The sequence below is a fragment of the Chiroxiphia lanceolata genome, chromosome 3 (genome assembly GCF_009829145.1).
Source record: "Chiroxiphia lanceolata isolate bChiLan1 chromosome 3, bChiLan1.pri, whole genome shotgun sequence".
NCBI lineage: Eukaryota > Metazoa > Chordata > Aves > Passeriformes > Pipridae > Chiroxiphia > Chiroxiphia lanceolata.
Genome location: NC_045639.1, coordinates 50,567,715 through 50,594,439, shown reverse-complemented (window position 1 = coordinate 50,594,439; position 26,725 = coordinate 50,567,715). Strand labels below are relative to the sequence as shown.

The 26,725-nt window shown below is 43.2% G+C and overlaps 1 long non-coding RNA gene across 1 annotated transcript; it reads right to left on the bottom strand.

Moving 5' to 3' along the window:
* Window positions 1-1,034: 1,034 nt before the first annotated feature.
* Window positions 1,035-9,307, bottom strand: LOC116783763. Its single transcript, XR_004355817.1, has 3 exons — window positions 9,217-9,307; window positions 8,000-8,084; window positions 1,035-1,129 (listed from the first exon to the last, which is right to left on the bottom strand). It is a non-coding gene; the product is annotated as an uncharacterized LOC116783763 (long non-coding RNA).
* Window positions 9,308-26,725: the final 17,418 nt, after the last annotated feature.

The following is a 26,725-nucleotide window of genomic DNA, read 5'->3' as shown; positions in this document are numbered from 1 at the left end:
AGCATTTTTAATTTTTCTTCAGTCTGCCAACCAAGTCTGCTGTATTTGGGCAACCAGGCAAAGAAATCTCTAGATTCAAGTTAGTTTCAATGTGTATACCATATGTAAACCAGAATGCAAACATCATAATACAGTAAATAAAAGCAAGAGAAATTCACAAGAGCATGAACATCCTGAAAAATATTGACAGATCAGCCTTTCATGCTTCCTCTCAGAATGAAAGAAAAGCAGTCTGTCAAGAAGCAACTTGTAGCTTGTAGCTCCCTTTCTGTCCCCCCGGACTGTGGCTGAGATCTTAAAAGTTATTCAGCCACCTGACTCTGATTTGAACAGCTCTGAGGATCTGGGCCTTGGTATCTTCTGTCAGGGTCATGCAGATCTCTTTAGAATTCCTTTTATTAGGGGCTCCCCTTTTCCTTTTCTTTTTTTTTCTTCTTCCTTATTTCCCATTTGAGTTAATTACTATTAAATTTATCACAACAGTATTTAGGTTAGTCAGTGCAAAGCTCTACTGAATATACAAATATAGGCTCTCCCCCTTCCCTTATCCAGCCTGTGACTGACAGTGCTGCTGCTGCACTCTCCCCAAGCACCGCAGTAATCATGGATAGATTGAAAGTTCCAACTTTTATGTGGTGTCAGCTGCCCCCACAACCCACCTCTGTCAATGAAATAATCAGGACCTGCTTTGCTCCCAGTAGCTCACAAAGTACTTCATCTATATCATCAACTCTCATCCACTGCATCATTCACAGTATAAGCTTTCAAATCTATTATTGTACTACGATCCTTTTACTATTGCTATTGCTTTTAAAACCTTTTTTTCTGCAGCCAAAGACCTCTAAGCTCCCATAATATTTGGATTGGTGCTTGCACACTAAACCCTGCTTGCTAACAGAGATCTTGGAAAGCTATTTGTTTATATGTTAGGCCAATGCAAAAACAGCGAAAAGAGGAAAGGAGAGAGGCACATTCAAACTACACTTACTAGTCTGTCTTCTGGAGTTCAAAAATTCCCTCCATTCTAAATTAATGAGGAGCAGTTCCCCACACTTGTGCAGTGTAATGGGTGTTCAAAAGCTCTTTCTTATCACTACCCAGGGTAAAATGCTGATCTTGCACTGCAGTTCTGAAAACAGAAGGTAAAGTGTTTTAATATGTTTTTAAATACACTTAATATATCATTGCAGTTGTTGTTGGATGAATTTAAAATATGAGGGAGGTTAAATAACTCCACTCCCTGAGCACTTGAATCTCAATAGTTCAAGAGTGTAGAGGAACAAGAGCTTATGCAAAGCCCTTCCATCTATCAGCTCTTTCCCCAGGTACTCTCAGGTACTCTTGAACCTGGTGGTCAGTTCCAATCATGTTTGAGAGAGCAGCAGCCTCTTAAAACTAATTTCACAGCAATCCATGCTGGAAGAGGAAAGGGTGAAAGAGAAATACCCAGATCAGTGCAGTTCCATTTACCAAGGAAGAGGCAAGAAGAAGCCAGCCATTACCTACAGCTTTGGTGGGCATGCAGCTCTAGCCTTGTCCTTATACACATAACCTCCTGCTCACCTATCAGGCAAAAATGGTAAACAATGAAACTATGAGGAAATATTTGAGTTGAGGAGCAGGATAAATTGAAGTTATCACTATGAGGGAAAATGCTAAGGGCCTAGGATGAAGCAGACGCTTAAGAGAACCAGAGAAGGAATCATTCTGGGGACATGGGAAGAATCTGGGAATATTGTCATGGGGAAGTCTTAAGAGGCCAAGAAGAAGATAGTGTTATTTTGGTGAAAACCACAAGAGATAGAAGTTGCAGATATGTAGGAAACCAGAGCTCCATATTTATGTGTCTCACAGGTCAGTGTGGAGTATACTAACATGCATAATTTCCATGAGGTCCAAAACTATGAGTAAAAAGTATTGATTTGTTGACCCATGGCATTTCATTGTATTAGAAATGGGACTGATTTCAAAGCTACATCTAAATGTATGACTACACTGATACGGGGTCTTGGCCTTGATACTATTTTTAACCAGACCAAATGGCCTGAGCTGCAGTTCTCTACTCCATCCCACTGCATTGTCCAACCTAAACTATCCACATGGTCTACTAGCTACTGTGTGACAAGGGGAAATTTTGTTCAAGTCCTTTTTTTATGCTCCTGCAAACCTAAATTCAGGCCCCACTATCATGGCACCACATGGGCCACCTGCTCCGTAAAGCAAGGTGACCCAGAAGGCAGTGGGAACCCAGGGCCAACAGGACCCAGCCTTCCCAACAAGGGCCAATCCACAGCATCCAAATGAGGTGAGAAGGACAAACCTGGACACAATTGCCAGAACCAGTCAAGAGCCCAGATCATGAGGCAATACCTGGTGATGAAACAGGTCTGAGGCCAGGCTGGAAATTCAGTCTGTAGGTAAGGGTTAAGACTAGGTCTAGTGATGGTCAGGAAGGTCCACAAAAACCAGGCTGAACTAAGCCAGGATGTCAATCTGCAGGTAGAGATCCGGATTAACAAGGCCCAGACATGGCCACAGACATAGCCACAGCTCAGCTAGGGTTCAGCTGAAATGGGGCTTCTTGGCCCCGTGGGTGTGGGTGTGGCTGTGGGTGTGGCTGTGACTTGAAGTCCCAGTTGAGGCTGATCAAGGCTCAGTGATTAGTGCGCTCAGGGGCCTGATATATTCAAACTTGATGAAGAAGATGGGGCTGGCCCAAAATGGTGTTATGGGGCATTTGAATATATTCAGTAATTACAAATAGGCTGTGACAATACCCGAGAAACAACAAATACACACTTTATTCTGGCCCAGAGGCTGGTGGGGCTAGGCTGAAAACACGCACTGAGGATGGCTTGTTGCGGGGGTGGGAGTTGCATTCTCTTGCTCATGCTGTTGTCTTTGCATTTCCCCTGTAAAAAACACACTGGGAAAAGCAGGCCTAGTGTCTTGTTAGCTTTAAGACTTCCTTAGACCCATCTGAATCTTAATTGAGAAAAAATTAAAAAAAAAGAAGCCTGCTTCCAAGGGCCAATATGCTGAAAACACACAACGCACACATGTGCCCACTTTTTATAGAACTTAGATCTACAAATGTAGATCCTATGTGAGTCAAAGAAGACAAGTGTCTCTTCTTGGGACTGCTTTTCTACTGCAATTAATTTTGATGTCTACTGAAAGGATAAGATTATGTTAGTACTGTGAGAGTGATTATGCCAGCCAGTTGATGATATGAAAGCAACTATGTTAAAGCTTTTGCTAGGCCACTGAGCATTCCCAGTATGAGTGCCAGAAATGTGAGAAAATTCATGGTGAGCTGAATTGCTGATGCTGTTATTAAAACTGCCATGCCTTCTTGTCAGCCAAACTTGGTGCTCAGCAAAGTGTTCACCATCTGCCCTCTGTGCGCTACTCACAAATGTTGAAATCAATATAAATTTTGGGATGTGTGGGCAATACTGGAAGATAAAAATATTCTTTCTTTGCCAGATATATGTTAATTGGTTGTTTCATTTTGCACATATGGGACAGTAAAATGTATTTGTTTTGTTGCCAATAAAGGAATATTTTCTTAACTCTCCTTAGTCACAAGGTATCTACAAAAGGAGAAGGCTCTGGTGTTTCCTCTTGGGTTTATGGTTTACATTACAATTCATACACAAATGCTTTTTGGCATCTAAATCCTGAGCTAGAATTATTTTTAAAATTATGTCCTGAAATAGGAACTTCACAACACTGTGTCGGCATCTGGCAGATATCTCAAGAGTGTCATGAACTATTACTTCTTGAGGAACTTGGCAGGCTCTCCACGAGCCTTGTGTACCTTACAAATGTGTAGGAGTCCACTAACTGCTTAATTATTGAGCATTTGCATAGCTAGTCTCTGTAATGGGCGCATGTCCACCCACCAACCTCAAAAACACATGGTGGTATATACAGATTTCACAGTATGTATCTGAGTCCCTGAGCAATGAAGGCTGCTCAAACATGAGTGTTAGCAGCCCACTACTTTATAAGAGCAAGCATTTCCTCAGGACGAACCTTGAATTACTAATCAGTTTCACTGCTCGAAGAATTTGGCATGTGTGTTTCCATCCCCATGTGTTTTACAAAGTGCTGATACGAATGCTAAGGCTGAAAGCACTTTATAAAGTGTTTGGGATCTCACATACCATAGTGTTTCCTGGTAGGAAAGCACAGGAAGCATTGCTGGGGCCCTAGGTGAGACAGTGGTGAAGTCAATGGTCCCCTAGTGGTGACTGCTGTTCTTGTTCCAGGATGGAAAAGACAACCATTCCTAGTAAAAAGTAGTACCCTGTTGGGACTTTGCCCCAACCAAACTGACATTGTAGTCATGCTTTGTGACTGCTCAAGAGCAGGAGCAGGTGTGTTTGTAGACCAAAGTTTGCCTGAAAAGGAGATTTCATATATATCTGCTTAGCGAGGCCTTTGCAGAGGTCTTTTGGTGGGAGTCTTGTAAGTGATGTCCTTCAGAACATCTCTGGTCTGCAAACATGCTCTTTCTGGATGAACATTTGGTGCTTTAAGAAGACACACATGTACCATACCCTTCCCTATGGTTCATGACAAGACGAGACTTTTGCTATTTTTGAGGGTTTTCATGGAAAAAGTTGCATAAGTCTACACAAAAACGTTAATATTTTTTCATGGTTTACTTATAATTCTGGCACAGAAATCACATAGCTCCATCATAAAAAACAATGGCTTTGGCACTGTCTGAGGCAAAGAACTAAGGTCTGGAAACTCAGGCGAGAAGCAGCACGAGAGATCCAGGAAGGAGAATCAAGGCAGATCACCACTTTCAGCCTGGGTGTGCATGTCAGAGCGAAGTGCAAGACAGCTTTTCCCAGATGCCTCAGTGACACTTGTTTCCTTTGTCTCCTGTTTTTAAACAGAGTAGAAAAATCCCCCAAATTGGGAAGATTACAAAGAGGAGGGCAAAGATCAAAGTATAGACCATGGTAAGTCAGTCTCACCTCCCGCTCAAAGCAGGAGAGGAGTACAAAATTAAAGTATCAGAGAGGTAGAGCCCGAGGTGAGAGGCAAGTGCTCCTGTGTCATATATACTTATTTAAGATACCAGCTCTCTTGAAGCTGAGTGCCTTGTCTGACCCATCCTCTCCAACAGGCACCAGTATCTGTCCTGGAGCTGTCCAATTTTTACCGTAGTTGAAATGAACCAGAATGCTCCTGGTGTCTGTCTCTGGGCCTGAACTTCCGCAACCAGGCAGGAGGACTTGTCCCCCACAAGCCCTTGGCGCTGCCATTTATTGCTTCTCGCCACACAATTTGAACAGTTGTAGAATGTGTCGTAAGACAAAACTTGTAACTCTGGCCTTTATTTAATCTGTCGCTGGGTGAGGGCTTTATTCTACATCTTTCTTTAGCAGATAAAAATGTGTTCAGTCTACACTAATTTTTTGTTCTGTACCAATGGATGGCATTGATTGGTTTCAGGTTTTTTTCACAATAAAAGTTAAAATAAACAAGCCAAGGTCCCAAGTAGTGGGAAACTACCCTCTTTCCAGGAAAAATGGAAAAGTCTGAGAAAAGACAACCCCCTGCTACTACAGGGTACTTAGCCACAAGGAGGAATTCCCTTTGCATTTCCAGAGATGCAGAGACAGTTCTTCACCCATCCATGGAGTTCTGACAGGCAAAAGCTGGAGGAAGTCTTTGTTTACAAGAAAAATGACAAATAAGGCTGGTAGATAAGAATTTAAGAATGTAAAATAACCTGTACCAGACTCTTAGACCCACAAAATGAAGGCTAGAGAAGTCAATAACTTATCTGGTCTGAGTTTCCTCAAGCTAAGTTTCAGTCCTTGGCATGGACCATTAGGTTTTGGACTGTCTTTCTCATAAGGAGCCCAATGACTTAACAAACAGAAGCTTGTGATTTAGAAATGCCTGGAGCTTTGATGTGATGATAGCTCAACATGAAGAACTGACCACTTTCTTTGGCAATTTGTTCTAATGCTTACTCTCATTGTTAAACACTTCTGATTATTTTCTCATTTGAATTTGCTAGGCTTCCACTTTCAGCTCTTGGCTTTTGTTGCACATTTTCTGCTAGATTAAGGGCTCTTTCATCCATGACATTTTCTGTCAGGAGGGAAACACCCTATGTAATCAAGAAATTTCTCATTTTTTCTAAGTCTTGATTCAACTCAACAGACTGAGTTCTCCAAGCCTTTGCTATGGCCTTTTTTTCTAGATCTTGCACAACTTTTTGGCTGTTTTCCACACCATGCTAATATTTCAACAACCCTCTAAAACTGTGGGCGTTGAAACAGTCTCCCTAATACTATACCCAGAGATAAAAGCACATCCCTGCTTAAACTGGATTGGGGTAATAAAGTCTTCTGTTTCTGTGATTTTTCAATTGCTGAGCCGGATTCCAGTCACTAATGAGGTCCCACTCTCTTATGTGCTTTGATGTTGCCTCTTGCTCACATGCTCAAAGTTATGCTGACCACTTGACTTGGTTTCAAAAGTTAAGTCATCAAGGACATTTGTGGAATTTTCACTTCTTTTTACAGAAGAGATCAGTCATGCATCTCTCACCTGAACAGTTCCTTGCCAATGTGGCAAGATCAATTCTACCTTGGTCTTAACTGTGACCTACAGCTGATGATTGAGATGCTGTAGTCCAACTACAATCTAACTGCTTGTTGGTACAGTCTGGGTATATATCAGCAGTACTGAATAACATGTTGCATATAGATGGCTGTCTGAAGGGAACCAGCTAATGAGTTCTTTGGAGTAGTTTCAAGCACTATATTAATCCCTTTGGAAGAAACCACACAGACACTCTGTATCATTAGTTTCATACAAGAATGCTATCTTGTAAACCAGTGTGGACTTCTAATGACTATGTTTCCACCTAATTTCATTAACAATTCATTTTTCTGCTGCCTGGTCAGACAGACCAAGCTGCAGTGCTGTCAATTGTGCTGGTGACCTACTGTGATATTGGCTGAACACTCTGCATTGTTCTGGTGTCCTTCTGGTGCTTCAGAATTCCCTAAAAATGAATATTTCTAGGCCAGAATCTTCTCCATCATCTTTATAGGTCTCTTGACTGGAAGTTTCTAGGTCTGTTGATTTTCAAAATATTCATTCTGAGTCTGTGTGTTTTAAAGTAGTCTTGCTTTATGAGTGGCAATAAGGCATTCATGCTCATTAGCTTTCTGGCTTCCAAATACAGATAAGAACAGAACAAGTCTATCTTTTCTACATTACCATTGATCGTTTCATAATTTTTATCTATCAAATGTCCATTTGCTTCTTGTAGTATTCCTTGCATCCTTGCAAAGTAATCATATTGTTATTTATGACACAAATAAGGCTGCCCCATTCTTATCTCTCTTCATCTGCTTTTTGTATCTTCCATGTTACCGAACCTCCAAATTTTTCTCTTTCTCTTACTAATGCATAGTTGATTTCACTTGAATATTGCTGATGACTGGAGAAAATTTTCTAAAAGATACTAAAATACTCATTCAGGCTTTTCTGAGATGTGCTCTGAATTTCATCAAATTTTGAAAACTTAAATGATGGTGAGTGTTGCAACTGGGTGGATCACTTTAGAACAGCTTTCAGTCCTAGTTTACTTTCTTCCAACTCAAGCTTTCTTTCTCTCTTCATTTTTACCAAATTACTAAATCAGTTTTATATGAATGTAGAATACATTTGTCTCTGAGTTAATAATCATTAGTCTTCTGACTATATTTTTTCTCCCAGCTCCTCTCACTTCCAGGAAATGTTTTGTCAGGAAAATATTTCTATGACTAGTCAGCAGCGTCTTCATTAGCCCCTACTGACTGTCATGCTGCTCCAGGCAGGCTACTATCAAGTTTCGGTCCAGTGACTAATTATCTAGTATAAAGAAACTGAAGGATTCACCTCTATGGACACAATACCCTTTTGTCAGAAATCCTTTTCAGAGAAGGATTATCTTGTAAAGGAATCTTACCTCTCCAGAATTTGTTTTTAAATAAAGCAGTTGATCATATCTGCTCCTCCTTAGCTCTCCTGAAGTCTCGATCTGTGGCCTTGTGCTGGAAACAAGCACAAAATGGGAGGAGGGATAGAGGCAGACAGACAAAGATTGACTGAGAGGTAGACATATCAGTGAACTTCATGGACATTCTTCTCAACTTTAATCTATTAATACTTGTATTTACCCCAAGCCCTGTTTATTTGACACTCTGTGTTATTAAAAACCCAAAGTATTGCTCAGACTATTTTCAGTGTTGACAGTATTTTCTCCAGTGTACAAGTCTCTGATACTGGTGCAATTACACATCATGAGGGATATAGTATTCTGACTCCCGTGGTTGCTCTACATATAGGGTTACAACAGGTATGAGGCTCTGGAACTAGAAGGCCAGACAACTGATGAGGTGGGCAAAGGTCCTTCTGGGGTAGTGGGGCCTCCTAAAACAACATCATCTATATCTTGTGTCAAGATCTCCTCTGTTGTGAGGAAAAGAAGGGTGGCTGTAGCAGGTTCCCTTCTAAGGGGAATGGAGGGCCCAATATGCAGACCAGACCCAACTCACAGGGAAGTCTGCTGCCTCCCAGGGGCTCGGGTAAGGGACATTACTGGAAAACTCTCCAGTCTAATTGGGTTCTTTGATTGCTCTTGGTTGTTTAAACTGGCAGTGATGAGATAACAAAAGAAGTCCAAGGGCAACCAAAAGAGACTTTAGGGCCCTGGGATGTTTGGTAGAGGGCTCTTGAACACAGGTAGTGATTTCCTTGATTCTTCTGGTAACGAGGAATAATATTAACAGGAATAGGCATATTCATCAGGTCAATGAGTGGCTCTGAGGTTGGTGTACTCGGAGAAATTTTGAGGTTGTTGACCACGGGATGATCTACTCACACCTGGTCTACTGACACCTATCTCAGAGGGGAAAAAGAGTGCAGGAGCTAGTGGGGCTTGTTGATGGAGCTTTAAACTAGCTCGGAAAGGGGAAAGGAACAAAACCAGGCTCACCAGTGATGAGCAGTGGGAAGGTGTGCCAAAACTTGAGAAAATCCTAATGGGATCCCTCAGTCTGCCTCATGAGGTGTTGGCTACCTGAAATGTTGCTATACTAATGCACGCAGCACGAGGAACAAACATGAGGAACTCAAAGCTTTGGCTCAGTCTCAGAGATTTGACATTATTGGCGTAAGGGAAACCTGGTGGGATGAGTCCTGTGACTGGAGTGCCCCACTGGATGGTTACAGGCTCTTTAGGAGGGATAGGCAGGGCAGAAGAGGCGGAGAGGTGGCACTGTGTGTAATAGAAGGGTTAGAATGTATGGAGCTTACAGTTGGCAATGGCATAGTTGAGAGGCTCTGGGTGAGAACCAAGGGGCAGACAAATAATGTAGATGTCATTGCGAGAGTCTGCTATAGACCTCCCAGCCAGGATGATGACGCAAACAAATTATTCTTTGAGGAACTAAGGGACACTTCCAATTCAACTGCCATTGTCCTTATGGGGGACTTCAACTTACCAGAAGTCAACTGGGAGCATCACAGCGTTGGTACAACCCAGGACAGAAGATTTCTAAAAAACCTGGATGACAACTTTATGGAACAGGTCCTAAGGGAGATGACTCAGAAAGATGCCGTCCTTGATCTGCTACTTGTCAACAGAGTGGATCTCCTCAGCAAAGTGGAGATTGATGGCTGTCCTGGCCTCAGCAACCACAAAGTGATAAAGTCTAAAATCTGTGTTGACAAGAGGAAAAGTGCCAGCAAAACCTCAGCTCTGGACATGAGGAGAGCAGACTTCAGGTTGCTCAGAGAATTAGTAAGCAAGGTCCTCTGGGAAAATGTTTTTGCAGGTGTTGGAGTCCATCAGTGCTAGTCACTTTTCAAACATCACCTCCTAAGGGTACAGGAACAGGCAATTCCCAAATGTCGGAAGTCAAGCAGGCAAGGCAGAAGATCCTTGGCTGAGCAGGGATCTCCTCTTGGAAATAAGGCAAAAAAGGAGGGTGTATGCCCAGTGGAAGCAAGGTCAAGTGACAGGAAGAATTCAGAGATGCTGCTTGCTGCTGCAGGGAGAAAATTTGTGTGGCCAAAGCTCAACTGGAGTTGAAGCTGGACAGAAATGTGGGGGACAATAAAGAGAGTGTTTTCAAATGTATTAATGGCAATAGCAGTATAGAAATATCATTGGCCCTTTACAGGATGAGGATGGCCACTTCACAAACAGGGACACAGACAAGGCAGAGGTGTTTAACACTTTATTTGCCTCTGTTTTCAACACAGATGGACCAAGGGAGTTTCAGTGCCCTGAAATGGAGTACCATGACTGTGAGAATAATCAACTCCCAATCAACCCTGACACTGTGTGGAATCTGCTGTTCCATCTGTATCCCTACAGATCTATGGATCTTGATGGATTTCATCCCAGAATCCTCAGAGATCTGGCTGTCTTCACAACACCTGTCTCAATGATTTTGAAATGGTCTTGAGAAACTGGAGAGGTCCCAGCTGACTGGAAGCTAGTGAATGTTGTCCTAATTTTCAAGAAGGGCAAGAAGGAGGACCTCAGAAACTACAGACCTGTCAGTCTCACTTCAGTGCTTGGTAAAGTTATGGAGAAGATTATTCTGGGAAGTATTGAAAAACACCTGAAATATAAAGCAATCATTGGTCACTGCCAGCACAGCTTCATGAGAGGAAAGTCCTGCTTATCAAACCTGATTTCCTTCTATGACAAGGTAACCCACCTATCTGATCAAGGGAAGCCAATTGACGTCTTTGTTTTGGATTTCAGTAAAGCTTTCGATACTACCTCTCACAGGAGCCTTCTGGACAAGATGTCCAACACACAGCTGGATAAACACATCATGTGGTGGGTGAGCAGTTGGCTCACAGCTCAAGCACAGAGGGTAATAGTGAATGGGGTAACATCAGACTGGCAACCTGTCACTAGTGGGGTTCCACAGGGCTCCATCTTAGGCCCTGTGCTCTTCAACATCTTCATAAATGACTTGGACACAGAACTGGAAGGGAGACTAAGTAAGTCTTCAGATCATACAAAACTGGGAGCAGCTGTTGACTCCCTTAAAGGCAGGGAGGCCCTGCAGAGAGACCTTGAGAAATTAGAAGGCTAGGCAATCACCGACCACATGAAGTTCAACAAGGGAAAGTGCCGCTGGGATGGGGCAATCCTGGATGTACGTACAGACTGGGGAACAAGACACTGGAAAGAAGTCTGGGGGTCTGTCAACTGGAGGTCCTGGTTGACAGCAAGTTGAATGAGTCAGCAGTGCCCTGGCAGCTGGGAGAGCCAACCATGTCCTGGGGGGGCATCAGACAAAGCGTCATCAGCTGGTCAAGGGAGGGGATTGTCCCGTTCTGCTCTGCACTGGTGTGGCCTCACCTTGAATACTGTGTGCAGTTTTGGTCACCACAATATAAGAAAGATAATTAGCTATTAGAGAGTGTCCAAAGGAGGGCAATGAAGATGGTGAAGGGCCTTGAGGGGAAGCCGTATGAGAAGCAGCTGAGGTCACTTGGTCTGTTCAGCCTGGAGGAGACTGAGGGGAGACCTCATTGCAGTCTACAACTTCCTCATGAGGGGAAGAGGAGGGTCAGGCATTGATCTCTTTTCTATGGTGACCAGTGACAGGACCCAAGGGAATGGCCTGAAGCTGTGTCAGAGGAGGTTTAGGTTGGATACGAGAAAAAGGTTCTTCACCTAGAGGATGGTTGGGCACTGGAACAGGTTCCCCAGGCAGGTGGTCACAGCACCAAGCCTGAAAGAGTTCAAGAAGTGTTTGAACAATACTCTCAGGCACATGGTGTGACTCTTGGGGATGGTCCTGTGCAGGGCCAAGCGTTGGACTTGATGATTCTTGAGGGTTCCTTCCAACTCGGCTATTCTGTGATTCTGTTTTTGGTTTTGTGTTTCCTGTAATGAAGTATTCTTGTCAGAATGGAGAGAGTTTAGGAAAAAGTTGCTGTTTACTTGTGTCTGAGTTTTAAACCCCCATTCTGGAAAGCAGAAGAAATAGAAAATGTAATGTAGTTCATCCAATTTTTTTGTGCAGATAGAACTGTTCTGTGATGCCTCTGGCTAAACAGTTTTTTTACCTGCTGTTGAAATTGAACATAACATTGTCTCCTGTACCTTGCATATCAATATTTTTTTCTACCATAGTGATGATAGTTAGAGAGTTGTTAAATTCGAAAATAGGAACATAACTGGATAAACAAACCTACAAGATCCCAACCCATAGAGAATTGGTATTCAGGTATCCAGCCAACTCAAATTGCAAATGTTTGTGTAAGAAAAGGACTTGTATTTCTTGTTCCGTGCCAGGCCCCTCGGTAATTATGTTCCAATACAAAACTCTTCATTCACCAATACCATGCACATGCACAGCTCTTGCAAAACTCTTAAGCAGTCCTGAGCTCAGTAACAAGCATAAGCTTGAGTTGTCTGATGCAGGTTTAGCTGGAACCAGAGGAAGAAGAAATGGGTAGGCAGAAGGAAAGGGAAGGGAGACAGGACAAAAAGTATGATTCAGGTACAAGGTAACTGAGAGTAAAGAGCCTGTAGCAAAGCCAAAGCAACAAATAACCTTAGATCTCAGCACAAGGCCATCTCCAAAGGAGGGGACTGAATCCCATACAACTGCTGATTAATGGTTCATGGTGAAAAGGCCACAGAAGAACACTCACTCACACTCAGACAACTGTCTGGTTGACAGAACTCCCCAAAGACGAATCAAAGCCAGGAATCCCAATGCCAATCGCAGATGTACATTTGCATTCTTTCATTCTTCCTTCAGCCTCCTTCCTAAATTCTGAATGCAGCAGGTTAGATGGTCAGGCGACACCAGAGAGTGCCATCTGAGATTGTTGTTTTGTTGCTGAAAAACTGAATGGTATTTTGAAGCAAAGATTCAGCTAGCCAAAACTGAAGCCACTGAGGAGACTCGTCAGAGCCAATGAAACCGTGTCACAACCCCCTTATGCCAAGTCTTTCGCACTTCCAAAGTAATCACAGAGCTGTATCCGTAAACACACATAGAGTGTCTGCAGGGCCTTGGAGCAGGAATAAGGAAGGAAGGGAAAGTCACTTACTGTGGGATCAACAATGTTTGCTGTCTGGCAGATATGGTCTAAAACAAGCCTAGAATTGAGAAATTTATCTATTGTGCCTTTGTTTGTTTTAAGAAGCATTTGCCAAAGAAGATGCCACATTATCAGGAAATGATTTTTTGATGTGATACCATATTTTCTGCTGAGTTATTCTGGACAAGTGACTGGACTGAATGCCTAGCTCCATGAAAACAACTGAGATCAGGCCTTCTGACACAAGGGAACTATTTTCCATAGACACAGGCTGTTTTTTAAAAGTGTCTAGGAAGGCACAGTAAGCATAAGTGACACCAGAGAGACTGGTGCCATGAATGTTTCTAACATATTTTGTTAAGCTTTTCTTGACATAAATCTCTTCATTGCATACCAATGCAAAGCCAATGTGAGAACAGCCACTCTCTCTTCGTTTCACATGAAGCTGCTCTCTGAGCTAGACCCCAGGCACAGGGTGATCCCAGCAAGACCACAGTGAGAAGATCTCTCCATGCTGTATTGTGGGCAGAATTTGGCTCATTCAGTAAGGGGGTAAGAAAGATGGGGGGGCACACAGACACACTTTCGCTTGGTGTTTTAATTTGGCTGGTCTCTCAGACAAGTGTAAACAGTTGCTGGCCAAGATAATCACGGAGAGAAGAAACAAGCTGATGGGCACATGGATATATCTAGGCTGCACATAAAGGGAGGCAGCCTAACAGCTTTCAGTTTTAGACTTGTTTACTTCCACCTTGTGTAGGTGAGCTGGAGAGCGCCAGCTGTGCCTGTAGAGACAGTCCCACACTGGGCACATGGATGGGACCCACACTGTGCTCTTTGTGGAGTGACTGTCTCACGGGCAACACATCAGCTTCCTCCTGCATGTGCTGTGGCTGAATCCCAAAGAGCCCACCAGTGCCCTTGTTCACTGGCCAAATCCAGCCATTCCTATGGGTTCACCTGCAAGCTAGCATCCACAGGGAAGGAAAGACTCGCACTGTAAAGGAGTGAAAAAGATGTTTGTCTGCACTTTAAGGATAAAATATTGACTCTTGTTGCAAAGTATGGATAAAAAGACTATGTTGATTAAAGCAAGGCTCACTGCTTTGCAAAACATGAACTGAGTTTCTCTTGCTAACAACCTTCATAGGATCCATTTGTGGCACATCTATCACATTTTCAGTAAGTTGTTAAAGATGTCCCTATCCAGAGGATAGAGGGACATCTATAGAGGTTGGTTCTGACTCACTTTCATTCTCACAGCTCAGTTATCATGTGGAAAAAAACCCCTAAAAATCTCTTTTCAAGATAAGTGCATTCATGCATCAGGGGATCAACAAGGGGAAAGCTTTAAGGAGAGAGATTTAACTGGCATATGCTAACAGTGAGAATGACCATGGTTGTATATCTTCTGTGTCTTTCACATCTTGTTTGCAGTGAAAGAAGAGCTATTTGAGTGCTTTCTTGTGTTTCACAATAACTTCAAGTAGAAAGAGATAGATTTGACCTACTTCATCAGGAGTCAACTATTTCTGAAAACATTGTTTGGCTAGTTTGCTCAGTGGCTTATTTGGCTTGCCATAAAAAACCTGATCATTTACACATAAACTTGGCAAATGTCAATTGCTTCCATTCTGGTCTGGGAGATTTTATTGCACTCTTGAGAAGAGTGGCAGTTGTGTGAATAAGGCCTTTTAAGTCCCATTGGCAGTACAGAAGGGGCTAAATTTGCTGTTACAAAGAGCAGCAATTTTCATGATTCTTAGAAGATTTGTCACTCAGTCTGGCAAGCATGCCCAAGAAACCCTATTTCCAGATTCTGAGATAACAGCTTTGAGGTGACAGCATTTGTCTCTGGTATAAAGCCTCAGTCAGGGGTGTGTGGTGGGAGTGACATAAGTTGGGCAGGTAGAACAGGCCTCATGTAGCTGCAGATTCCAGAGGAGAGGAGGTGCAGGCATGGAGCATGAGTGACAAAAGGGTACACCACCTACACTGGGAGGGACAAACAGCTCCATCTGCTCAGCAGAGAGATCAACTGTGTATGACCGTGGACTGATATCAGTCTGTCTCCCTTGTTAATTGAGTTTTTCTGAGCTAAACATGGTGCTGGCAAGCAAACAGAGTCCCTGGAGCAACAGAAGGAAAAGCTTCACTGAGCATTAGAAGTTGGCTTTCAACCATTGTGCATGGTGACATTTTTTCCTGATACTAATTTAACAACTCAGCACACATAAAGCAAATGAGCAGATTAAATATGGTGAATTTCCTAGACTGGCTAGAAATGAAATGCAAGCAGTGGTGTCTCTGGAGTAGGAAGCAGCCCTCTGTTGCAGCAGCTCCTGCAACTTGGCTAGCATTTGGAGGGCTCCAGTTCAATCCCTGCTCTGTCACACCAAGGTTTACTGGCATGTCTGAGATGTCCTAACCTTCATAGCACTAAAGTGCTCGCAGGCCAGATCTCAGCCCCAGGACTGCTTCTAACTTTCAGTAGTTTCTTGTTATTGATAGAATTAAAGGGAATAGGAGCCAGAGCAGCAATACAAACCATTGTGACACTGAGAATGAGGAAAATGTTCCCACAACAATGGCAGGAAAATATTTTGGATGCCAGCATCAACTATAAGCATAGAAGTTTTCCAAGGGCACAAATTTGTTAGTCCTCTAGGATAAGTATGCCACAATAAAATATGGCTATAAGAAATTACTGACTGAATTGCTTGAGATGGCACATGGAGAAGGGGGAAGGCAAGAGAGGTAATGTTAATAAATCATTGTCCTGTCCAGTGGGCTTCCATTATTCATAGACAAGGGCAATTACGAAGGCATACCACTGTCCAGCTTCCAAAGTTTAACATTCCTGTTTGATATCTGATCTAGCAAACAGTGTTAGGAGGTATCCAAGCAGCATGCACAGCACTTTAAATGATTAAGGGAGCAAAGTGCTTGGACACGCTGGCATTCTAGGCCATAGCTGTCCAGCAATTAAAGACATATATGCATACATATGCGTCTCCTTAGATTTTTGTTGATATGAACCAAACTTGTTTTCACTGAGAAGGGAAAACCACATTCCAGGCTCAGTGTTATTGGTGTGAAGTCCGAGGCTGCTGCATCCCTGAAACAAGTGAGTTTATGCTGCCAAAATCAGAAGCTGCCTCCACTTCTTTCATTTCTAAAGCAATGGTGGTGTTCCCACTGGACTCCAGCTCTCCATGTCTAAAGAAAGGTCACTGAAGTGTTGGCAAGATCGATTGGGCAGTTCAGAAACAGTCACCTCCTCACCCTCCACAAATAACAGGCTGGTTGGCTCCAAACCCAGACTCTAATCCCACAGGACAGATTCCAACCTAGAGATACTTTGTGCCCAACTCAATGAGTGTAATGCCTACCCTTGAAAATAAACCACAAGGCTACAAGCTTGCTTCAGCACAAAATTGCAAACACTTCAGTTTCTGCATTGGCATGCCTCCCGTCCTGTTTCCCATGATCGTGAGAGGGCTGACCACGAACTAAGAACACAATAAGATTTCATGTGATTGCATGTTTGCCCATCATAACCTTGTAGCCACCTTCCTCAATGGTTCCAGTAACCTCTGATAAACTGGAGAACACTGTGCCAAGGGTCGGAGCATTAACACTTACCTGGAAAGCTTCTCACTGACCTTGGGTATGAGGTTGGCACCTTACTTTGACTCCGAAGTACAGATACAAAACAGGAGTAACAAGACTGATCTATCTCACTCGGGGGTGCATTTCTCTTGAGTGCATATGAATACAAGGTTAAGGTCTGCAAATGAAATGCAAAATACAGCAGCAACACTGGAGCTAACATCTTCTAGTGTTGTACACAGGGAAGTGAGAAAGGAGTTAGATGGACTAATTGAGATAGATTTTTATAACTATCTACTGGACACAGAGTCCAACCTGAGTGTAGAGCCCAGTATGAACTTGGAGCTGAAACTTTGGCTTGCCTGACCTTTAGACTTGCACCTTTATTTAGGGTTTGAACTTGCCCTGAGCATGGTCAAGGTTTAATCTCTTGAAAGAAGAGGGAGGTGGCACTTGGAGTAGCTCTAGCAGAGACTGGGTAAGGATAAAAGCCAAGAAAGTTTGGTGGGGAGAGGTACTTACTGTGCATAATTTCTTCTTGCTTTTGAATGTTTCAACTTTCCATGTCACTTCTGGGTCACTTATCAAACCTCTTGTGGGTTCAAAACCAATTTACAGAGCAGAGAGAGAGCTTACAGGAATCAGTATCTCTATATTGTAGGTCAAATGCTCTGTTGTTTTTATTCTGTTTGGTCCTCCCCTTGCTGTTGTGTTGTGCCAGGGAATCCAGAGTGGAATTATGCAGATGGGTAGACAGGGTTTCAGCCTGATAATGAACTAGTTAAAGTTGAGGAATGCCTTTCATCGTACCTGACATCAGTTTAGGTTGTTAAATCCATAGGCTAAAAGTTCTCATTTGTTCTCTGACCATTTAATCCAGCTGCTATATCTTTCCATTGGCTTTTGGAGAGGACCCACAGAAAAGCCTTTTTCCTGTGGAAAGATCCACTGATCTACCTGACCTATGTTGATTTCTCTTAGCATATCTGTTGTGGATGTTCTCAATGTTTTAGTCTAAGAAAGCATGGGACTGACTTTGGTCCTGCTGACACAAATGTTGGTGATTTGTAACTCCAGGGACTGCATGGAGCTGCAAGGATGAGTGCCAGGCTCTGATAAGGATGAGTCTTCACCTTCCTTCAGCTGCGAGGCCAGAGGTTACTTACTGAAAGTGATGGTCACAAACAGACAGATGTTCTGGCAGCATTACCTCCTTCCTCTGGGTAGTTTTCACTCTGTAAGTTTATGATGGTCCTCTTTTCAGTAGCTACTGTCTCATTGACTTTAATTTTCAGCCATTCAGAAGAGAGACACTTCCATTTTCAGCAGAGAAAAATACATTGGATCAAGGCAAGAGGAGGCCAGTAATTTGCCATCTTCATCCTCTCAACTTCCCTCTCATTCTCCTTGAAGAAGAGCTGCAAGGAGCTGCAAGGATGAGTGCCACTAGCAAACACATCCATCTGGATGGTTTGTGATGGATCCTAATGTTCCAGCAGGGAGACTTCTGGAAATCTACTTACACAATTTACACAGGGAAGCTTACAGGTCATGTTAGCATCACTGTCATCTCTGAGCTAAAACAGAAGGCTTTGCAAACATGATTCTTTGCTCCTCTCCAATTTACTTGCCACATGTCTTAAGTAGCTTTCTGTTACAAGCAGGTGTGAAAGACTTCTGAACAATCCATGGTAAAGTCTAACAATCCAACTGGATTCGACTACATTCCACTCAGGAGGCTGAGGAGCATTATGGTCTGAGGGACAAGGTCTTACCCATACCAGCAAGAATCAAGGATGGAGATCAGGGTAACAGGATACTGATAGAGCCTCCATCTCCATTGCGTTTGCACCCACTGATGACTGTGACAGTGCCAGATGGAACTTTTGACTGCGCTATCATGGGGAAGTGCTGACATGCAGCACCTGAATGGAAACGTTTCATGATCCTAGAGACAAATCTATGGGTACAGAATCTCATATCCAAACAGGACATTCAGTCTAACCCAAAGCAACCTCAAAATATGGACTGTCCAGGTCAAACCTGGGCACGTGTGCATGCATCCACACACTGATAATAAAATAGAATTAGTTCTCATATAAAACACCAAATTGAAAACACACCCTTTCATTATGCCTAGGCTCAGAATGTTAAAAACTCCCTGAAAGACTTGACTGTGGCTAGCCAATTGTTCAATATCAGTTATCCTGTCATGTTGTATAGCGGTACCACTGCTGCCACTGCGAGGTGCACAGTACAATCGATAGATGAAGACCTCTTCTATGCTACTGTAAATTGTAGATGTTCTGTGCTTGGGAACTCACTTGCTGGGCACACTGCTGAGCCCTGTCCACTGAACCCCCTATCAGAACTACCTGTATTTTAACAGGAGGCAAACTGTTCAAGCTTCAGTCATCCTCTCTCTTTCATGACCCAGGAAAAAGTGCTGATTTATATCACATTTTCTCCAGCTAAAAAACTTGTTCTGCATCTGAGCACTTCTGTTTTAACCACAGCCAACTGCCAAGCCCCAAAGTATTGGGATATGGATATTTGGAATGCCTAAATGAAATGCACCTAGGAGAAACGCAGGTATGGGAACTTTATTCCAGGCTGCAGATCATTAAATGGTTTTACTCAGCCCACACCGGCAATTTGGTTTTCATCACTCAGCATCTTTGCCTCAGAAGAACAAATGCAAAAATTGAATTTTGACAATGTGCACCAGTGCCCCACTCCAGAAGATGTTTATTAGCTGTCTTACCAGCAAAAGAGCAGAAAGAGACTTTTCAGAGAGGTTGCATCCTGTCCTCTTGAGCAATCTTTGAGTCATTATCTCAGGATCTGACATTTCAAATACTGTAATAAATGAAACTATTCATTAAGAAACTAGCATTCCATGGTTACCTTCTGATATCTCTGACAGTGTTCTCAGAGTGGGCAGGCCTAGTGAGTTTCTGTTTTGCATATGGGAACCTTTTTCTTTTTACACAGTTGTAATAGATCCATTGTGACAGTGAACATCTGTCAGGACTGCCAGTATTTTCTTGAAGATACAGGCTCAATATTTTCTTCATAGCAATGAAGAATTCCCTGATAAAGATTTGGAAAGCCTTCTCTCTCTAACATCCTGGAGGCAATCCACCTTTACTTTGGATGGGCTTCCCACAGTCTGGTGAAGTGCCACCACCTGACCAGTTTCCCAGGCAAGGGTGAAAGCTCCACTGCCAGGCATCATCATCCCTGGTTGGGCACATGTCAAATTGCTCTTGATGTCTTTTGTCATCAGCTTTGGGGGGAAAATGGGACAAGGTAGGGAAGATCAATGCGAGTTGATATTCTGGCTCCTGGATCACCTGGAGTGTGCAACTTGGTACACAAAAGGACTTTGTGTTTTCTTTTTAACAAGGCAGAAAGTAGCACTTTTCTGAAGGGAGGATTATGGGATCACTTCAGTGAGGCTAGAATTTTACCCTTCTGCTTCTGGAAGCACCCTGTAAAGCATCTGCAAGTGGAGAAGTGCTCAGGTGAGAGGCAGTGTTGCTTTACTACTGCTCCTGTGCCTGGGGTAGCAGCAGGCTGAAGACATAGGGGAGAGCAATGGGAGCTGCCAGCATGGTGCATAATTTTCAGCTAAGGAGGTCTCTTGCTCAGGTCCTACTCGGTGATCTCTTTGTTACGAGGTAGGTGCAGAGGTCATCATATTTTCCTAGCACTGATTTTCATAAGGAAAGGACTTTATGGAAACTGGCTTAAAAACTGATGCTACCAACACCTGCCATTCATATTTATGTCTCTTTTTAATATCTCTTTACACAATGCTGATACAGCACAATCTCTATTCTACAATATCCTTTCAAAAAGCTAAACTTTGCCAAGAAATTTCACACAACCACATGTAGAAATAATCAGATAAATCTCCAGCAGAAAGGGATGAACTTTTCTGTGTACCTTTTGGTGGCTTGAAAGGTTCTCTCTGTCCTTTATGCCCACAGGTATGCCAGCACCTTATGAAGAGAGATGAAAATTCTCAACATGTTTGTTGCCCATGGGCTCACTCTGACGCATGAAGCATGCCCAAGACTCTGACCACTGCAAGTCCTTGAAGTGAATGACAGCTTTAACTGCCTGGGAATGCGCTGAATTTCTCTGCACTGATCAATTACATCCCACTTGCTGTGAATGACCAACCTCCTAAGCCATAAGTTGCAGGACTGCACTGTTTTCCTGCAAGGGTCAATACTGCTTCTGTTTCCCAATCCAGATTCCAAACCTCAACTCCTATCCTACACTTATAGTAACCTAAATATCAGGACTGACAAGAGTGTTACTTTTAAATTCAAATGTAAGATAACCCGTACTTGAGCTACAGTGATACCAGCAGCTTATTAATGGTACATGGATGAGAGCCATTCAGTGCAATCAAGTAATTTTCCTCCTTCCTAATAAAGCAGCTTTAACATGTTCTTCTGATAGGTATTTTTTGAAGATGAGACTTAAAAAAAACCCCATAGCTATTTGGATCATCTGACTCTGTACATGTGAGCTATGTGATTCCCCTTTCCTGCTCCTGACAACAGAATCTCTTTTGCTTGTTACCCTCACTTTGTTGCTACAGATACTTCTATGTAGCTTTTTGATATCAACTATGGAAACCATGCCAGCTTCTCCAAAGTAGGTTTTGTTGGTAGCTTGTCACAATTCAGTGGTGACATGAAACTCAGTTTCATTCCTGCATTTTGGAGCAAGTTAAAACACTATGTGATATTTAAGGACCCCTTGTCCTTTAACTCATAGCTGTTTGCTATTGTACTTTGGCAGCTTCTTTGGAAACCAGCAAAAAAGAGCTGTTTCTGTGGAAGACCTGAAGTCATGAATCCTGCTGTGCCATAGAGGAAGATGCTGTTGGGCCTTGCCATATCCTGGTGAATCTGATACTTGCTGGGAGCTTTGGCTTTCTGGTTGCTGCATGCATCTGTGCCTTTTCTTCCATTCCATTTCCCCCTGTGTTTCTAGCCCGTATTCAGATTCCCTCTTACATTGCCTTTGTCCAAGACCATTTTTTAAGCAGCACCTGGTGACCCAGGTCCCCAGCTGGCTTTAAGGTCTGTAAAGAGGCTGGTGTGACAGCTTTATACCTCTTGGTATAGAGGTATAGAGTGGTAGTTGTTTCTCTATCCCGTCTTCAAAATCCAAGCAATCCTGCTTGCCTCTCTCTTTCTTGTGGTCCCCTATCTCCACCTCAGGCATATCATGCTGCTTCCATGTTGCTCCCTTGCTCATGGCCTCCAGAAGGACTGGCAGAAGAAGGGGGCAGCAGAAGAGCACTGCAGGGTGTGCTCCCCGGCAAACAAGAGAGCTGATCCCATGGGACATTCCTTCCACCAAATGGATTAGATGACAAGAAAGGGAAAAAAAATCTGTTTTAAACCTGCACCCCACAGAGACAGAGCCACTGACTTCCCAGGTCCTCCCTCCGGTCATTCCTGCAAGCCTGGAGACAGGTTGCCACATAGAGAAGTTGGAGATAGAGGCTAATGGAGAAGGAAAATCAAAGCCCTCTCCTACTGCTCAGGAAATAAACTCTGCTTATCCCAGAGGCCATGAAATATGTGCCTTTCAAAGACAGACACTGGTAACACATTCCTACCTAAGTCAGGGCCCACAACACATCTTTCTGATAAATTCAGTATATTGTCTCAGCTTGTGCTTCAAAAGGACTTTGAGGTCTCAGATGCTGGCAAGCTACTTTTTAGCACTCAGTGCCATTGCTGCTTAGTATGGTGGGAGAGATGAGTGGCTGTTCTACTCAGATCATACCTCACTATGGCATTTCCTTAGCCATGTCAGAAAAATTACAAGCAAAACAAAACACCTTTCAGCGCAAATTCCTTTTGTTAACAAGCAACCATATTTCCCATAATGTCTGAGCGAGAGGCAATCACTGCCACAACTGCTTGGGTGGGGCCGCTGGAATCTGGAAGGATGAAATCATCACACATCCCACCACCCCACTCTCTTTGAGACATTTCTGACTAGGCTCATATGATGTGGTTGCCTCCAATTAGGAGGGACTGGGATCGGTGATTCAGAAGGTCACTTCCAGTCCTGCAGCCCTTAAATAGTATGGAAAGAGTTAGTCTGAGGTTCTAGTAGAAGGCAACAGTAATTGTTAAAAATGGCTCAGGGCCTGGAAGTGTGTGACTAGGGCAGGAGAGGGGAGATTGTGGTCCCAGCTGTTGCTTAACTGAAATCATTAGTCTTTAATACTGCTGTCCTTTATGATCTGAGGAAGTTTGTCCCCTGGGAGCAATGTCTCTTCCCAGCCTCTGTAAGTCCATGTGCTCTATGTGTATCATTGACTCATGTTGGCTACTGGCAGTCAGTCTGGGTCAGCACAATACGCAGACTGACACAGTGATTCAGTGTCATTAGAAGTGGCCAGTATCCAGAATTGTATCAGTTACTCCTAGGTCAAGATGGATGTACTTGTGACGTATGTAATTTTCCCTTTCCTGGACTCTCATTCTGTCCTGGGAACGTGTCCTTGTAGGATGCAATAGGCACTGTTGCACCTTCTGGTCCAACCCTCTGCAGGGCATTTAGAGACTCGGGAGTATGCTTGTATAATGTAGCTAACTGGTTGGGAAGGCTGCTTTAGGAGTCTTTGCTCCTTCAAAAACCACAAAAGTCAAGCAGTCTAATTGACTACCACAAAATAAACCTCTTCCTTTCCCACATGCATAGCCAATATTAAACAACATCCTCTTGTCCAAATTGGGACAGATCCCTGCTCACCTTGGGCACATAAAGCCTGGAAGGAACTTTCTTGCACAGGATATTAGACCATAAATATTTATGCTGAAATATGTTTATATGGATGTTTATATTCACACGTAATTATGCAGCAGTGAGGCATTTTACAGGCTTGTCCTTTCCCTGTCTTCAACAAAGATTGCCTTTAATGTCCCAGTGATGTACCAGTTCAATGTTTACATCTCTCTTTATTGTGAAAGCAATTGTGTGATGTCTGACAGCAGTATTTCCTGTCTGTTATTATATGCAACACCATCAACTTATTTTCATTTCCTTAAAGAAGAAACCTACATTTGTGCTCTCTGAAGGCAAAAAAAATAATTGTATAAAATCTGTTTCCTGAGGAGTAATTTCTGGGCATGATATGATGCCAGTCTTGAGCCCTGATGCAGAAAATTGTTGTTCTGTAAGTTATTACTGCAAGTTCCTCCTTTAGCCTGCAGCTGCGAGTGCACGTACTAATAACTCAGCAGAATAATACATGTGGTAAGATATTCAGCTTTACCCATGCATTCTTTCTCCTCTGTTTTTGCAGAGTTCCCCTTCTTCTTACAGTTAAGCCTGGACATATTTTTCTATTTTAAATTTTCCAATGATTTGTACAAGAGAGTATTAAATTGCTAAAGGGCACATTAAGTATTACTGCTCTGTTAAACTTGAATGAAGCAATGCAAGTCTGGAACGCATTTAATAAATCTGCAGCCTGATAAGCAAACTTTCTTTGCCGAATCTGACATTCCTTTGCACTAATCACCTATGTGAAAGAGCTGCTTCTAATTCTTCTACTCTTTTAACTTTCTCACCCCAGGACTAAAACCAGCTGCAGGCTTCCCCTTCTCTTGGCATTGTATTATTTAAAAACCTTTCCACAGCCTTCAGAGGAAGGTGTGCGGGAGCTGGGCACTGTATAGGCTGCAGATCTATCCACGTTGCTTTGCTGGAGCACCCCTCGCTTACATTTTTCCAGTTTTTTTTTTTTTTTTTTTTAATAAGTTGGACAATGAGCACATAGCATGCTCAGCTTTGAGGAGGGCTCACAGAGAGTATGTGGAAGCTGTATCAAGCAGTGGTATTCACTGACCAAGGTGTCAGTGAATGCAGGAAGAAGAGATCAAATCAAGCTACCTAAAATTGCCTGGGAAAGCTCAGAGATTTAAGACTGATTTTTATTTAACCTATTTTTTTTAATTGTTTTTTCACTTGAAAAGTGCATGGGTCATTTCCAGGATGATTCATCTCCTTTATTTCACTCACAGGAGGAGTGGCCATTGGATTAGGCTCCATGAGGAAAAAGCTTGTGAAATGTGACACCATTACAGTGGCTATGTAAGGTGGCAAATCAGTTTTGATGGATGACAACTCTTCCAGAAGGCTTTGTTTTGCATTTCATTTTCTTCTGGTAGTGTATCCCCCACCATATCTGTCCTTCTCATTCACCGTACCTTCTTGCCTCACAGAGCTGTTCTGGCCTGTCTGCTGCATGCTACATTTCTGTTTAGCATATTAAATGAATTGTCAGAAAGATTACGAAACCTGCTTCAACAGAGATTTCACCTCTTGTGAGAAGCCTGTATAAACTCTCAGACCTGTTGATAAAACAGCAGAGAAAATCACCAGGTCTCTATGATGAAAGCTTCTGCTTTCTTGTATCATGTGATAAATAGCCTTATTAAAGTCAACACTTCTTGCCCACGATAGCCTTTTGCACAGTCCTAAACCCTTGATCCTCAGCTGGAGGGCAAGGCTGACAACAGCAGAGCATGTACGCAGCTACCCCACTGCCGTGCTCCTGGAAGAGCTCCTGACAATTATTTTATTCTTAGAGCTGTCCCTGTGGTGAGTCAGTCAGATCAAAAATTCTCTGATTCGATTTAATTCCTCTATTTAATGTCCCCCTTTGCAACATCTCATAGTAGTTTCATTGTAAGGGATGCAAAGAAAGACAATAAAACATGTGAGCACTACTTTTGTGGCCCTCCAGCCAACGGTGCTTCACAGAACAGAAGCGCTTCTCTTTTTGGAAGTCTGCCTGCTAAAGGATGCTCAAATGACTGATGCTGAGGGGCTAGCAAACTCAAGGGGAGTTTGTCAAGTCCCTTGACAGCCATCATCACAACAGCAAAAGTCATGGCTGTTGCCTGGGACCCCAGGCTATCCCTGTGGTGCAGCACGGTGCAGTTGTATCTGCAAGGGCTCCCAGTTCCTTCTCACTGGGCTGTTAGTAGAATGATGTATGTAAAAAAAGCCCATTTCTCACTGCTCATCCATGTGACAATCCATCCAGTCTGGCCCGTTATGTGCCACCGTACCCCATTACCACCTGGGCACTCAACCTCATGCCCAGGAAGAGCTGGGGAACAAAGAGGAGGGTGAACAGGCAGAGAAGATAATGGGATGTCTGCCAGGTAGCAGGAGGACAGGACACAACCTTTTATTCAGGAGAAGAGAAGGGCAAATGGTGACAGTAAAATGGTAGATACAGGACTGATGGTTGAGTCCTAGAGCTTAGTGTGTCCTTCTCCTTTAATGTGGATGTACAGTAAAGGGTACCCATGCCGCGTGCCAGACTGGCAGGACAGAAAAGGAAAGCCAGGGCAAGTACTGTATTGACAGCGGGAGCACAAGGCTCCTCATGCTTTTCTGATGACACGTTTCAACCCAGATCAAGCTCTTTAGGAGTGAGCTGCCTCATGTGTCACAGCCCTCAAATCCTTGGCCTCTGCACTGAGACTACCAATGAGAATGCCAGCTATGATGGTGGGTTTATTTTCACTGGACTGAATGGACTTCCCTCTCATTCCACAGAGAGCACGAGACAGCTGTAAGTTAGCAACAGCTTTTCCTTGGAGAGGGGCCCAAGGCATAAGATTTAAACCACCTAATCTCTCTCTATGCCCATGTCCCGGGATCTATGTTCTGTCCAGACCAAAATAGCAAACAAGGAACCATGGGTGAGTTCACCTAATGAAAACTGCACATACTCCATGAGGTGTTGCTGGAAGAGAGGTAATGGGAAGGGGAGTAAATATGGGAGAAGGCTCCTGTTTGAAGTGAAGGAAGAGACCCAGGCTCCCATTCCTGAAGTAAAGGCTGGATATGTCACGTGCTTCTAAATGTGCCCAGCAAAGCTGGGATTATAATAGTGAATGATCTCTCAAGAGAGCAGTAAGGTTCAGTC